At 50.5% G+C, this 13,572-nt stretch overlaps 1 protein-coding gene across 2 annotated transcripts in view; it reads left to right on the top strand.

Moving 5' to 3' along the window:
* Positions 1–10,202: 10,202 nt before the first annotated feature.
* Positions 10,203–13,572, top strand: part of DAAM1 (dishevelled associated activator of morphogenesis 1) — a 178,859-nt gene continuing 175,489 nt past the window's right edge. Inside the window, exon 1 of one of the 2 annotated variants that reach the window (XM_008168243.4) lies at positions 10,203–10,356. The gene's annotated coding sequence lies outside the window, so the exon portion shown is untranslated. The remainder of the gene's footprint in view (positions 10,357–13,572) is intronic. The other variant, XM_008168239.4, reaches the window with a different exon arrangement.

The following is a 13,572-nucleotide window of genomic DNA, read 5'->3' as shown; positions in this document are numbered from 1 at the left end:
GTGCAGCACTCACTGCACAGCACACCAGACAGGACATACGCGAATCTGTGATTGTACTGTTCCCCACTCCACCCCCTTGTTTCTTTTCAATAAATACATTTTTTTTCTTTTCAATAAATGGATTTTTTGGCTTTGAAAACATTCATTATTATTGCCTAAAGTAAAAGACTCCTTAGCCCAGGAAATAAACAGGCACTGCAAGTCTGCTTGTCTGCTTAGCAAACACTGATTCCTAAAGATTGGAACTACTGCACTTCACTCCCGTGCAGGGCACCAGATATCCCTGCTGGTTTTCAGCCTCAAATTGCTCCCTCAAGGCATCCCTAATCCTTGCAGCCCCGCGCTGGGCCCCTGTAATAGCCCTGCTCTCTGGCTGTGCAAATTCAGCCTCCAGGTGTTGAACCTCGGAGGTCCATGCCTGAGTGAAGCTTTCACCCTTCCCTTCACAAATATTATGGAGGGCACAGCATGCGGATATAACCACGGGGATGCTGTTTTCGGCCAAGTCCAGCTTCCCATGTAGAGATCGCCAGTGGGCCTTTAAACGGCCAAAGGCACACTCCACAGTCATTTGGCACCGGCTCAGCCTGTAGTTGAACCGTTCCTTGCTGCTGTCAAGGTTCCCTGTGTAGGGTTTCATGAGCCATGGCATTAACAGGTAAGCGGGATCTCCAAGGATCACAATGGATATTTCAACTTCCCCTACCGTGATCTTCCACTCTGGGGAAAAAAGTCCCGGCCTGCATCTTCCTGAACAGACAAGTGTTCCGAAAGATGCATGCGTCATGCACCTTTCCGGGTCAGCCTGTGTTAATGTCAATTAAATGCCCACGGTGATCCACAAGCGCCTGGAGAACCATAGAGAAATACCCCTTCCGATTAACGTACTCGGATCCTAGGTGGGATGGTACCAGAATAGGAATGTGCGTCCCATCTATCGCCCCTCCACAGTTAAGGAACCCCATTTGTGCAAAGCCATCCACTATTTCCTGCATGTTACCCAGAGTCACGGTTCTTCTGAGTAGGATGCGATTAATGGCCTTGCAAACTTGCATCAACACGATTCCAACGGTCGACTTTCCCACTCTTCCAGATTGCAATAGCCACCCGCTTCTCCACTGGCAGGGCAGCTCTCAATCTCGTGTTCTTGCGCCTCAGGGTGGGGGTGAGCTCCTCACACAGTCCCATGAAAGTGGCTTTTCTCATCCGAAAGTTTTGCAGCCACTGCTCGTCATCCCAGACTTCCATGACGATGTGATCCCACCACTCGGTGCTTGTTTCCCGAGCCCAAAAGCGGCGTTCCACGGTGCTGAGCATGTCCATGAATGCCACAAGCAATTTCATGTCGTACGCGTTACGCGGCTCGATAGCATCGTCGGACTCCTCACTCTCACTGTCACTTTGGATCTTAAGGAATAGTTCGACAGCCAAACGTGACGTGCTGGTGAGATAAGTCAGCATACGCCTCAGCAGTTCGGGCTCCATTTCCCGCAGACAGATCGTGCTGCACAGAAACCATTGAAAGATGGCGCCAAAGGTGGACGGAAACAAAGGGATTTCTGGGATGCGAAGCGATGCATCACGGGGCGTTGGGACAGGACCCAGAATGCCCCGCACCTACGCCCCCTTCCCACAACCCATGGCGCCAGAATGGGAAGAGGTGCTCTGTGGGATCGCTACCCATAATGCACCGCTCCCAATAGCGCTGCAATTGCCGCAAATGTGGCCACGACAGTGCACTGGGCAGCTGTCAGTGTGGACAGACTGCAGCGCTTTCCCTACTCAGCTGCACGAAGTCAGGTTTAACTCACAGCGCTGTACATCTGCAAGTGTAGCCAAGACCTCAGACTTTGGAAGTCATAGGTACCAGCAACAGAATCTCCACTAACATTCACAGCTAACCCCCCCAGAGCTAAATCGTAGTTTGGGAAGTACATTGTTACCCCTTTGAGTTGGGAAAACAATTCTAGGCATTGCATTACCCTGCTCTCTTGGGTGCCAGTAGCTCCTTTGAATCCTGTGGACAGATTGGGGTCATTGCTATTAGTGATAACACCATTTTAGGGTAGGGTTTGTTTTCAAAGGGGGATTCACAAATCAGTTACTGAACCACAAAATGTATTATAAGAATCTAGTGTAACAGGGTATGCTACTCACTGCTACTGCGCCTCCTTGTGGCTCACCTGGGGATTAGTTCTTCACTGGTCTGACACCCTCTCCTTGGTTGTTTGACCTGTTGTGTGCATGTGTCTCTCTCTCTGGACTCAGGTTACTCCCTCTTCATGGCTTGGCCCTCTGCCTAGGTCACTACAGTTTCCCCCTTCATGGGTATCAAAGTCAGAATCATAAATTAGGGTTGGAAAAGACCTCAGGAGGTAATCTAATCCAATCCCTTGCTCAAAGCAGGACCAACACCAACTAAATTATCCCAGCCAGGGCTTTGTCAAGCTGGGCCTTAAAAACCTCTAAGGATGGAGATTCCACAACCTCCCTAGGTAACCACTAGGAGGGTGATGAAGCACTGAAATGAAAGAGTGTTTCCTAATATCCAGCCTTTACGGGGGGAGGGATAGCTCAGTGGTTTGAGCATTGGCCTGCTAAACCCAGGGTTGTGAGTTCAATCCTTGAGGGGGCCACTTAAAGATTTGGGGCAAAATCACTACTTGGTCCTGCTAGTGAAGGCAGGGGGCTGGACTCAATGACCTTTCAAGGTCCCTTCCAGTTCTAGGAGATGGGATATCTCTATTTATTTATTTTTTAGACCTCCCCCACTGCAACTTGAGACCATTACTCCTTGTTCGGTCATCTGCCACCACTGAGAACAGCCGAGGTCCATCCTTTTTGGAACCCCCCTTCAGATAGTTGATGGCTGCTATCAAATCCCCCCTCACTCTTCTCTTCTGCAGACTAAACAAGCCCAGTTCCCTCAGCCTCTCCTCGTAAGTCATGTGCCCCAGCCCCCTTATCATTTTCATTGCCCTCCACTGGACTGTCTCCAATTTGTCCACATCCTTTCTGTAGTGGAGGGCCCAAAACTGGATGCAATACTCCAGGTGTGGCCACACCAGTGCCAAATAGAGGGGAATCACGTCCCTCGATCTGCTAGTAATGCTCCTACTAATGCAGACCAATGCGCCGTTAGCCTTCTTGGCAACAAGGGCACACTGCTGACTCATATCCAGCTTCTCATCCACAGTAATCCCCAGGTCCTTTTATGCAGAACTGCTGCTTAGCCAGTCGGTCTCCAGCCTTTAGCGGTGCATGGGATTCTTCCATTCTAAGTGCAGGACTGCACTTGTCCTTGTTGAACCTCATCAGATTTCTTTTGGCCCAATCCTCCAATTTGTCTAGGTCACTCTGGACCCTATCCCTACCCTCCAGCGTATCTACCTCTCCTCCCAGCTAGTCCGAGATGGTCCGAGACTCCATGCCGGTTCCCTAAAGCTGCCCACGTGGCTCTCCCCGACCTGGCTCCGGCCCGGGGGCAGGGCCTCAGAGCCACAGCTCGGCCACGGTAAGAGCTGCGCAGGCTGTGAGGAGCCCTTGAGTCATGGACCCTCCACTTGTCCCGGGTGGGCAGGTAGCCCGGGAGGCAGGGACATGGGCCAGGGCTGCTCGGGCCTCCCGCACAACAGGCAGGTAGAGGGTCCACCGCGGCTCTCCCCGGGCCAGATTACGGTTATGAGGGGCCTAAGACTAATGGGACAGAAAGGCCTACGCATGAGTTACATATTGCAAAAAAAATTATGAAGTCATCAAACATTTCTCTGCATACACATTTACATATTATTTATTTATGTAAAATTAACAAGTTTAGTCTACTCTCATGACACTCAATCCTTCAACAGATACTTCTGAGTAAGAGGTAGCAGGAGGGATGCTACACTGTCCTTCTCTTAGGCTGCCTTCTTCCTAGGTAATGGCGTGCTCATCTGCCTGAGGGTGAACACTGCAACTTTCCCCATCCTGCTCACCTCTTTCAACCTTGTGCTTTTTCCCTCAGCTCTCCCCTGGCACAGTGCAAAGCCAAGCCCTGTAGGTATTTCCCCCAAGCTATGGCCTCTCCACCACCTAGCCTGTCTCACTCTGACTGCAGTCTGGGAGGCAGCCAGCTTTTATTATGTAAAAGAAAACCACTCAGGTGTAAAATCCACTGACATAGAGGAAGTAGTAGTGGGGAAATTACATTGGGTGGCATTGTATTTTAGGCTATTTTGCTCTGAAAGCTGCCTTCCAGTGTTGCACTGGCTGAGGACAACAAATTACTGTTTTCAAATTAAAGCCAAATATTATTTGTGGGATGATGCCCAGTTTGTGTAGTTAATCTCCAGTGATTCGTCACATCACGCCATTCTGTCACCAAGCGCTTCCACAATTAGAATAATAGAATAGAATCATAGGATTGGAAGGGATCTTGAGAGGTCATCTAGTCCAGTCCCCTGGACTCATGGCAGGACTAAGTAGTATCTGTTCTAGAATGTGTGATCAGCAGCTCTGACATGAGTTTTTTTTAAGCACGAGTTCTGTGTGGACCAGCCCCCTAAGGTTTGCATTTGTTTTAAGTTTTCTGTAAGAAAAAGGTAACAGCTAGAAGTGACACGGATCTTTAGATGGTTGCCCCCTCATAATATTTAGCACTTCTGTACTATGTTAGCTCTTCAAAATCACTGTGCAAACATTAAACAAACTTAATCTAAAGCCTTTCAGCAATTGAATGAATAGAAGTTGACAAAACAGAGCTATTCCCTGTTGTGTTCTCTGCCCCCCTGAACAAAAAGACTTCCCTGAAAATCAGCATCTTAAAAGAACCATTAAGGATCTTTCAAAAGAACAGTCCAACCAAGGCTGCTGTAGTGACACCCTTGTTATATCAGGTCTGGTGTTTGTTTAAGACTGGTGTAGAATGAAAGGAGAGCTTCCTGTTTTATTTGCATGTGTAAATCAAGCAGACCTTGCTTATTTTTTCCCTTTAAAGTGCTCAGAGTTGAGGGGAGGAAAGTGAATGAGATTCTGCTTATACGAGGTGTGAAAAAGCAGAAGGGACCAAAATCTATTCTCCCTGAAGTCAATAAGGCTACACAGGTGTAACTCTCAGCAGGAATTGGCCTGTGTTCTAATTCTCTTCTGAAATCACATTCCTTGTTTACCCAACATTTTCCACTTGGGAAAGAAGTTAGTTTGAGTTGGGGCAGAAAAATGAGGACTAATTTCAGGTTTATTTAGCTTTAAGTTTTTGGAATGAAACTCAAAAGAAATCAAATGTGAGGTAATTTTATGATGGACTGAACAGCTAGAGAACCAGCAAATGGACAGAACCTGCCTTTAGCCTATTCAGCCTGTCTTTCTATCATAGCCTGCTAAGAAGTGGATTTAAAATTCTTGAGAGAGAGGGGAGGGAGAAACCTACAATAGTGTGTGTTGAGCTTCCTCCAGTGCTTTTGCAACCCCTTAAAAGTACAAAGATGCGTTGCCCTGTGGAACTAGGCTGAGCATAAGGAAAGAACTTGGTGGCCTGTGCATCCCAGTACAGAAAAATATATCAAAGAAAAAAATTGGATTTCTTTGATTTTTAGTACAGTTCAATACGGTATTGAACACAGTGCATCATACATATGAAGCCCCTCGATGGAAGGTTCTGTAAAAGTTAAAGGCCTGGTATCCAGAATGGGATGTTTTGCTTTGTTTTTCCTACAAATGTGTGGGAATTTGTTCCTTATACATGGGAGGGGCAATAGTTCTGGCTGGAGCTGGATTGAGTGTGTGCAGGTTCTGTGCAAGCTTCCCCCCTACCGCTCTGGTACTGCCTCTTCCCCCGCCAGTCCCACAGGCACTCACCAGTTGTCCAGAAACAGGACCCAGCACACATAGAAGATGATGATGATGGGTGCTAAGACCCAGGAGGCAGCGTTCTGGAGCTGCCTGATAGCCTCAGCCCAGGAGAGGGACAGAGGGAGCCTCCAGGGCCACCCAGAGGATTCAGGGGGCCTGGGGCAAAGCAGGGGAGCTGCGGCGCTTGTACTCACCCAGCGGCGGTCCGGGTCTTCGGCGGCATTTCGGCGGCGGGAGGCCCTTCAGTCGCTCCGCGTCTTTGGCAGCACTGAAGGACCCGCCGCCGAAATGCGGGCGAAGATACGGACCGCCGCCGGGACAGGGCTTGCGGGGCCCCTGCGGGGCCCGGGGCAAATTGCCCCACTTCCCCCCGCCCCCCCCCCCCCCCGGTGGCTATGGGAGCCTCCTCCTTTCCTGACAACTAAGCAGAGTTCCGGAGAAATCGGGGGGGGGGGGGGGGGGAGGGGAACAATACCTGCTCAAACTATACCCATGGCTGGCACGGGTTCCCGTGGTAACCGGATTTTTAGTGTTCGGTCACCAGTGTTAACCGGATCCTGGGCAGTGGGAGGTCCGGGAGATGCAGTTGGCTGCCAGCTGAGCTTCTTCCAACCCACAGGGGGCTGCTTTGCCTTTCCCCTCACCCAGCCTGGGCTGCGCCCCCTGTCTGACCAGTAGGGCCTAAAAATAGGAGGGCCTAAGGCTATAGCCTTATTAGCCTAATGGTTAATCCGGCCCTGGGCTCCCCACAGCTGCCCACCCAGCTCTTATCATGGCCAGGCTGTGGCTCCGTGCCCCTTCGCCCTGCCAGCTGTAGCCGGGTCAGGGAGAGCCGAGCGGGCAGCTGTGGGGAGCCTGGGTCCCTCCACCTGCCCTGGGCAGGGGGCCTGGGACAGGGGCAGGGGGCTGCTTTTGCCTCCACCTCCCGCCGAGCCCCCACCCGCAATGTTCCCTCTAATTTTTTCCATCCAAGCACAGAATAAATTTTGTTATGTGCACCGAGGGATGTGTGGATGTGCGCCACCAGTAGAAACAAAAAAACCTAGATATAATATATATATTTTTAAAAGTTACCATAGTAATAATTACTCCAGCCAGGACAGGTTAGGCATTTTAGAACTCACGACTCAAAGAATTAAATTTAAGTGTAAGAGAAATAAAAATTATGAAATGCATAGACCAGTCAACACAGTAAAATAACACACTTTGAAAGAATCAAATTACAGAGAATATATGTGCACTGCAGGAAGTACCAAGAAGTAACAACAACAATAATACAAGTACGTGTTGGGAGGTGAGTGTGAAAGAGACAATGTGTGTGTGTAATCCAGAGACAGTGTGTGTGTGTGTGTGTGTGTGTGTGTGAGAGAGAGAGAGAGAGAGAGAGACACTGACTGTGTGTGTGTGTGTGTGTGAGAGACAGAGACTGCGTGTGTGCGGGCTGCTTGAGGAGTTTGTGAGAGATGCCTTGCACTGTCTCTTTAAGGCACTCACTGAAAGCTCTCCTGCTCTGTCCTAACTCCTGAGCACTGTCTCCCCTTCCCCAATCTGTGGAGATGGGGTACATGGGCGGGGGGGAGGGGAAGGAAAGGGGGGATGGACCAGGCGGTCTGATCCAGCTCTTTTGTTGTACACCCAGTGATTTCATTATGGGTGTGAATGCAAAGCAAATATTGGGCCTAAAGAAGATAACTATGTTAAAATCTGGATAACTTATTCCAGCCTGTGCTTCTCATATTACATTGTGTTCTACACCGTTCGTGTCAACGCCCATGAGGACGTTCCTCCTTTCTCTTTTACTGTGTCCTCACTGGACTTTCCTGATATGTCTATGGCTGTATATGTTATGCATCTGGTTGAGTATGAAATACAGTCCTTATGGATATCTTCTCTTCTTGCCTGTTGTACCTTTTGCGTACTGCTATTGCTGAGAAATGCCATAGTAAGATGTAAGAAAACTTGACTTCTGCACCCAAATTTGTGTTTACTTAGGCTAAAATATGACATACGATTAATTTTACCTTGAATTTTAATTTGCTCCCAAATGTACAATTAATCCTCCTGGATGACTGTCCAGAGCTTTATCTTGTGCAAAGAGGTTATTTTAGAGTCCCAGTTGTATACCAGCGGTCCAGGATTGCTATGCTGACTTAATTGAAGTTGGATCTCTTGAAAAAGTAATTTATAAAATACAGAATGAAAACCAGAGAACAGTGAAGGCTGGGAGAATTTTCATGGGCCACATTAAAAGCAGCTCGAATATTAATCTTACTTATATATGACAACTTGCATCACCAAGCTGATGACAGCCCAGCTTAATAGAACAGTCCACGTTATCACGTGAAAAAGATCATCGGACTCGGGTTCTCAGATTTATTTTATTTTGATGGTTTATTTGTTTGTTTTGTTTTTTGTTTTTTTCCTTCCTGTCTCACATCTCATTTAAATAAATAAAAATAAAAATAATAATAAAAAAACCCTAGGAAGATCTATAAAGCCAGTACCTGATTCTACTTCAGTTCCTTTCTTAAGACCCACCTCTGCCATGATATCTACGAAGTGCTACCAGCTGAGAGTGTGGTGGGCTGAAATCTTGTGAGGTATGATCATAGGCTCATTTTATTGTTACCTCATCCTTCCATCCCTTCCATTTGTTCCATCCACTTTAATCATAACCTAAGCCCTCCCTGGTCCCGAAATCAGTGGCACTACACACATGCATAAAGTTACATACATGCATAAGTGTTTGCAGGATCAGGGCCCTAGAGTGTGAACTCTGGTGCAGTGACTGTCTTTTGACTGCATACTAGAATAATGCCAAGCACAATGAGGCTGTGTTCTTTGACAGGTAGGTACTCCAGGCACTACTGCACTATAAGTAATAATAATGGGGGGAGGGATAGCTCAGTGGTTTGAGCATTGGCCCCCTAAACCCAGGGTTATGAGGTCAATCCTTGAGGGGGCCACTTAGGGATCTGCAGCGAAATCAGTATTTGGTCCTACTAGTGAAGGCAGGGGGCTGGACTAGATGATCTTTCAAGGTCCCTTCCAGTTCTAGGAGATGGGACATCTCATTTAATTTAATTTTAAAAATCTAGTGTCTTACCATGTCTTATGTGCCGGTTAAAAATGGTCTGAGTACATTTATGCCTTTGTGTATACATCTTATTATTTTTGCATATTATGTGTATTTGTTAAACGCATCAATAATGAATACAATTTGTGAAACAAGACTGCACATTTTTAAATGCAGGTTCTGTCTCTCCAGCACCATTGTGAAAAGCACATGCCTGTTCCCACTTCTGAGAATGTTTTAATGTTGATGATTAAAGAGGTCTAATATTATTTGTGTGCCTGTGTTTTTGGGTGGGGCGATGCAAGTTTTTTTGGGGGGGAATCTTTAGCCTTCTGGATTATGCAAGTTAAAAGGGATGCTAATTTCTTTGGCGTTTCCAGCAGTTAGAGAAAGAGGAACCCGGCTGCAGGAGCACCGAACAAAGAATTGCTGTCTGTTATTAGGGAGGCAGTTATTACAACAGCAGCTGACAGCTCTGTCTCTGTCTCTCTGGCATGAGAAACTGCTGTGGATTTCACCGCGTTATTTCTAGTGAATGACTCCGTTATTGTGGCTGATTAGCCTAGTGAACTGTGTGCACTGCGTTTTGATCTGTCCTTCCCGAGCTCAATTGTTTGCCAAGCCCCGAACAGGGAACTTTTCCGTACAAATCTTTGCTCTAAATAGCACGCGGTTTCAGGGTAGCCCTCCCCAACCCCTGCCAAAGGGAAGCGGCGTGCTGTCAATGTCAACTGGGTAGTGGAAGGAACGGAGAAGTAGTTGGGAGGAAAATAAAATCAGGGGCGCTTGTTGCGCACCAAGAAGGCAGAGCTGGGCCGCGCCTGGTGCATTGGAAGGGGGAATTGGGGCCAGGGTGAGTGATCCTGTTAGGGCAAGGTCCCAGTGTGCACAGCAAACTCTTCCTCGGATAGGTCTGGGCCAGGTGGGAGCGAATGAGAAGGTTGCCATCCCTCTAGGCGTGTCTGGCAGGCTCCAGGAATTAACAATTCATCTTTAAAGATTGTGTCATGTGATGAGGCCTCCAGGAACAGTCCAACCAAAACTGAGGTTCCTAAGGAGGGGGAAGGGGGGTGCTGAATGACAAAGGGCACCAGCCAGCCCCATTCTCCCTGCCAGGCACGCTCCCCTCTGCTGCAGTGTGCCCACTGGGGAAGCATTCCAGCTGGGGCTGGGGGCAGAGGGGGCTTGGGAAGTGTAGTCCCAGCTGGAGCGCGGCCGTGGGCACGGCAAGGCGACGCCGCACTACAACTCCCAGCAGGCGCTGGGCCCCCCCACCCATCGAGGCCAGCGCATGCGCAGTCCCGGCCCCCTTGTATCCTATCAGGCCGAGCGGGGATGATGTCACCTGCAGGCTGGCGAGCGCACGGGCGGCGGGGACGCGAACTAGTGGAGCGGCTGCTCGGGTAGGCAGGGCTCCGGAGCTGGCCGCTAAGGATGCCCGGGGTCTGCAGGTAAGTGCGGGCGGCGGCTCTCGCTCTCCCGCCGGGGAAGCGCCGGGGCGGGCTGGGCTGGGCGGGGCGAGCCCCGGGCGTGGGGGGCTGCGCTGAGCCGGGCTCTCGCTCCCAGCCCGGGGGAGTCGGTCAGTGTTGAACCGGCCGCTCAGGTTGTGGGTGGGTGGGACCGCGGGAGGACAGCTCCGGGTCCGCGTCCGCGGGTGGCTGCCGGCGCGGAAAATGGCTGATCGCAGGCGGGTTTTGCAGGGATGCCCCTCGCCAACGGGGCGAGCTTTAAACCCCCGGCTCCTGGGAAGCAGGGGACGGGGGAGCTGCGGGAGCGACCCTCCTGCCGGGCTGGGCGAGCAGCTGGGGCCAATCAACCCCCCGCCTCCTCCGGGCGGCAGCTGCATCTCCGCCGGGGGCCGGTGTAGCCCCATTGTGGGGCTACACCGGCTAACAAAGAGGGCAGATGCAAGGGACGTTCCCCTCGGCTCCGGCTTGGGCGCTGCCCCCGGAGCAATGGCCCGCGGCCGGCCGGTCAAGGTGCAGTGCCGCGGCGAGCTGTACCTGGGCGTTAGGGGCGCCTGAAGCGGAGCGGCCAGGCTCGGGCGGCCGAGCTCCAAGGGGGTGTGGCACCGGGGCGCCTCGGACCCCCGTAGGGGGGTGACACCCGCATGGAGGGGGTCGGGGGGCGGCTGCCTCTCGCTAGGATCCCACCCCCCGCAATGCCCTGTCCAGCCCGCTGCCCCCACCCTGCCGAGCTGGGCGAGCCCAAGGCAGGGCTGGGGCTTGGCCGCGTCTCGCTTCTGCAGCCAAGTGCCGGCGGCGGCCCCGGGGAAGCCGCTGGCTGGCTGGGCGGAAAAGAGGCGAATCAGGTTTCCCCAGTGGGTGACACTGAAACTGCGGCTGGGTTTCCGCTCCCCGGGCGGAGGGCGAGGGCGCCGGGCTCCCGTGGGATCGAGCTCCTGGGGGCTCGCTTTGGAGCCCCGCCGGGGCGGGAGATCAGCAGTGAGCCGGGGGGCGCTGAAGCCCTGGGCAGGGAGGAGCGGAGAAGCACCTGGGCTTCTGGCTGCTCCGCATCCTGACTAGTTGTCGTCAAATCCGGAGTGAGCTGGGCTGCAGGAGAGTGTGTCTGCACCAGCAGGGGAGATAGGGGGTATTATGAATCTGGTTGCTATGGTTACTCCTGCCACTGGAGCCTCTAGTATTTCCTCTGCTCTGTCTTTTAGATGGGGCGGGGGGTTCTCTTGCTGATAGCTGGGGAGGGTGTGGCTAGTGGGTGTGCCCAGTGCTATGCCCATTAACCTAGGGGTGTGTTTCCTACCGTGGGGGTTGACCCCCCAGAATACTGGAGGAAGAACAGTGGGGCTGGAGTAAACCGCAGAGCCCTGGATCTGCCTCCCCATTGTACAGACTGTGGCTTGTGTGTAAAGCAGCCTTGGAAGCCAGCCGCCTTCTGCTCCCACTGTATCCCCATGAAACTGGCCAAAGGAAGGTATTGACATGGCTGCAGGCTCAAGCAGTGACTCACTGGCTCAAGCTCCTTGCCTTGGTTTGTTTGGGCATCTGTGTTCTGGTCCCCGTGGAGCCACCAATGAACCCCTTGCCTCTAGCTGGCAACCTTCTGCTGACTGGAGAGGGAAAGCCACTGAATGTGAGAATAAAAATGAACAGCCGGGAGAGGGGAGGATGGGAGAGGGAAACTGAGCGTGGTTGCTGCACGTGGACAAGTCATGAGTTGAGATGGGTTGGGGGAAGTACATGGTGTCCTCTGTCAGTGGGTTGGAAACCACTGGCCTAGCTTTTTCTCTTTCTCCCTCTACTTACTGCTCCCCCTTGGTTGCTCTCGCTCCTTTGGGGGAGTGAGGATGCTGTGCCTACCTGTTTCTCTAATGGCATCTGAACAGACATGTAGGGAACATGCACGATACCCCACAGGGTGTTTCTGTTTATCCTCCTGCTGACACAACCACTTACTGATGACTTGCGGCAAGAGGAGGGTGAGTTGTAGGCTTTTAAACATGATTTTTACAGACACAAGGTCTAAAACTTGCGTTTCAAATACACTTTTCCTAAATCTCCAGTTGTCTGACTGGGGGTTGGGACAGTCTGAGATACATACTGTTGCTAACAGAGTACGTGTCCTCATTTATGGAATATGAGGAAGAGTTCCTGTCACTTTGCAAAACGAAAAAGATAAGGTCCCCTCCTCTGAGGACTTTACAGTCTAACTCAGCATTACAGTAGTGTGTGGTGGAGGGAATTACTGTGCATACTAACTGTTGTTGTTGTTTGTATTGCCACAACGAGGATATTGTATTGTCATAGACCAGGATCCCATTGTGGTAGGTGCTGTACAAACAGAACAAAAGAGGGTCCCACCCCAAGGGGCTCACAAACGAAGTTATGAAACGCCAGTGTTAGAGGGAGAAATGGGTGTGTGGTTCATGCATAAGACTGGTGATCTGGGATCTGCCGCAGATTTGCTCTGTGATCTGAGGTAGTCACTCAAACCCCAGTTTTCAACAGTGTCCGTTCATTTTGGATGCTCCCATTTTTCAGTGACTAATTTAACATCGAGGACCTGATCTTTGTTGGCTTTTTTTTAATGTTCTGTTTTTTAGAGGTGCTGAGTGCCTGCACCCCCAACACCTCTGAAAAATCCTGATCCCATGGAAGTCAATGGCAAAATGCTTATTAGCCCCAATGAAGTCAAGATTTCATCCTTAGTGTCCAAAGATGAATGCCTAAAAGTAGTAGCCACTTCTGAAAATGCTGCTCATACAGTGTTGGACATTACAGCTTATGTGATAGGGAATGTTGAGAGGGTGCTGGGGCGTAAATAACAAAAAAGTTAAGAAATGTAACTTCTATTCCTCGCTTCCCCTCTAATATTATATTAAACAACTCAATGTACCAAAGGAAATCTCTCTCCCACTCACATACCTCCTCAGTTTGAGCCTTGAGAATATCTCCTAGTAAAGTAAAATGCCAAAAGATCTCTGGAGGACGTTAAAGATAGAAGATCCATTGGTTCCAACAAGTCCCACTCTCTCTTGTGTGGCTAGATACCAGTCAGAGAGGAGAAAGAAGAGGTGTAGCTGTTGGGGCAGTGACCCAGATGATGATAGTCAGAAGAGGGCAAAATTATAGTTGTTTCATTTTCTAACTTGAATCTCAAACCAGTCATGATCCACCCAGATGCCACAGCTGTCCTGTTCTGCCAGTTTG

This window comes from Chrysemys picta, chromosome 4, assembly GCF_011386835.1.
Source record: "Chrysemys picta bellii isolate R12L10 chromosome 4, ASM1138683v2, whole genome shotgun sequence".
In the NCBI taxonomy this organism is placed as follows: Eukaryota; Metazoa; Chordata; order Testudines; family Emydidae; genus Chrysemys; species Chrysemys picta.
Note: the sequence above shows the minus strand (reverse complement) of the source record. Positions and strands in the feature narration are given on the sequence as shown.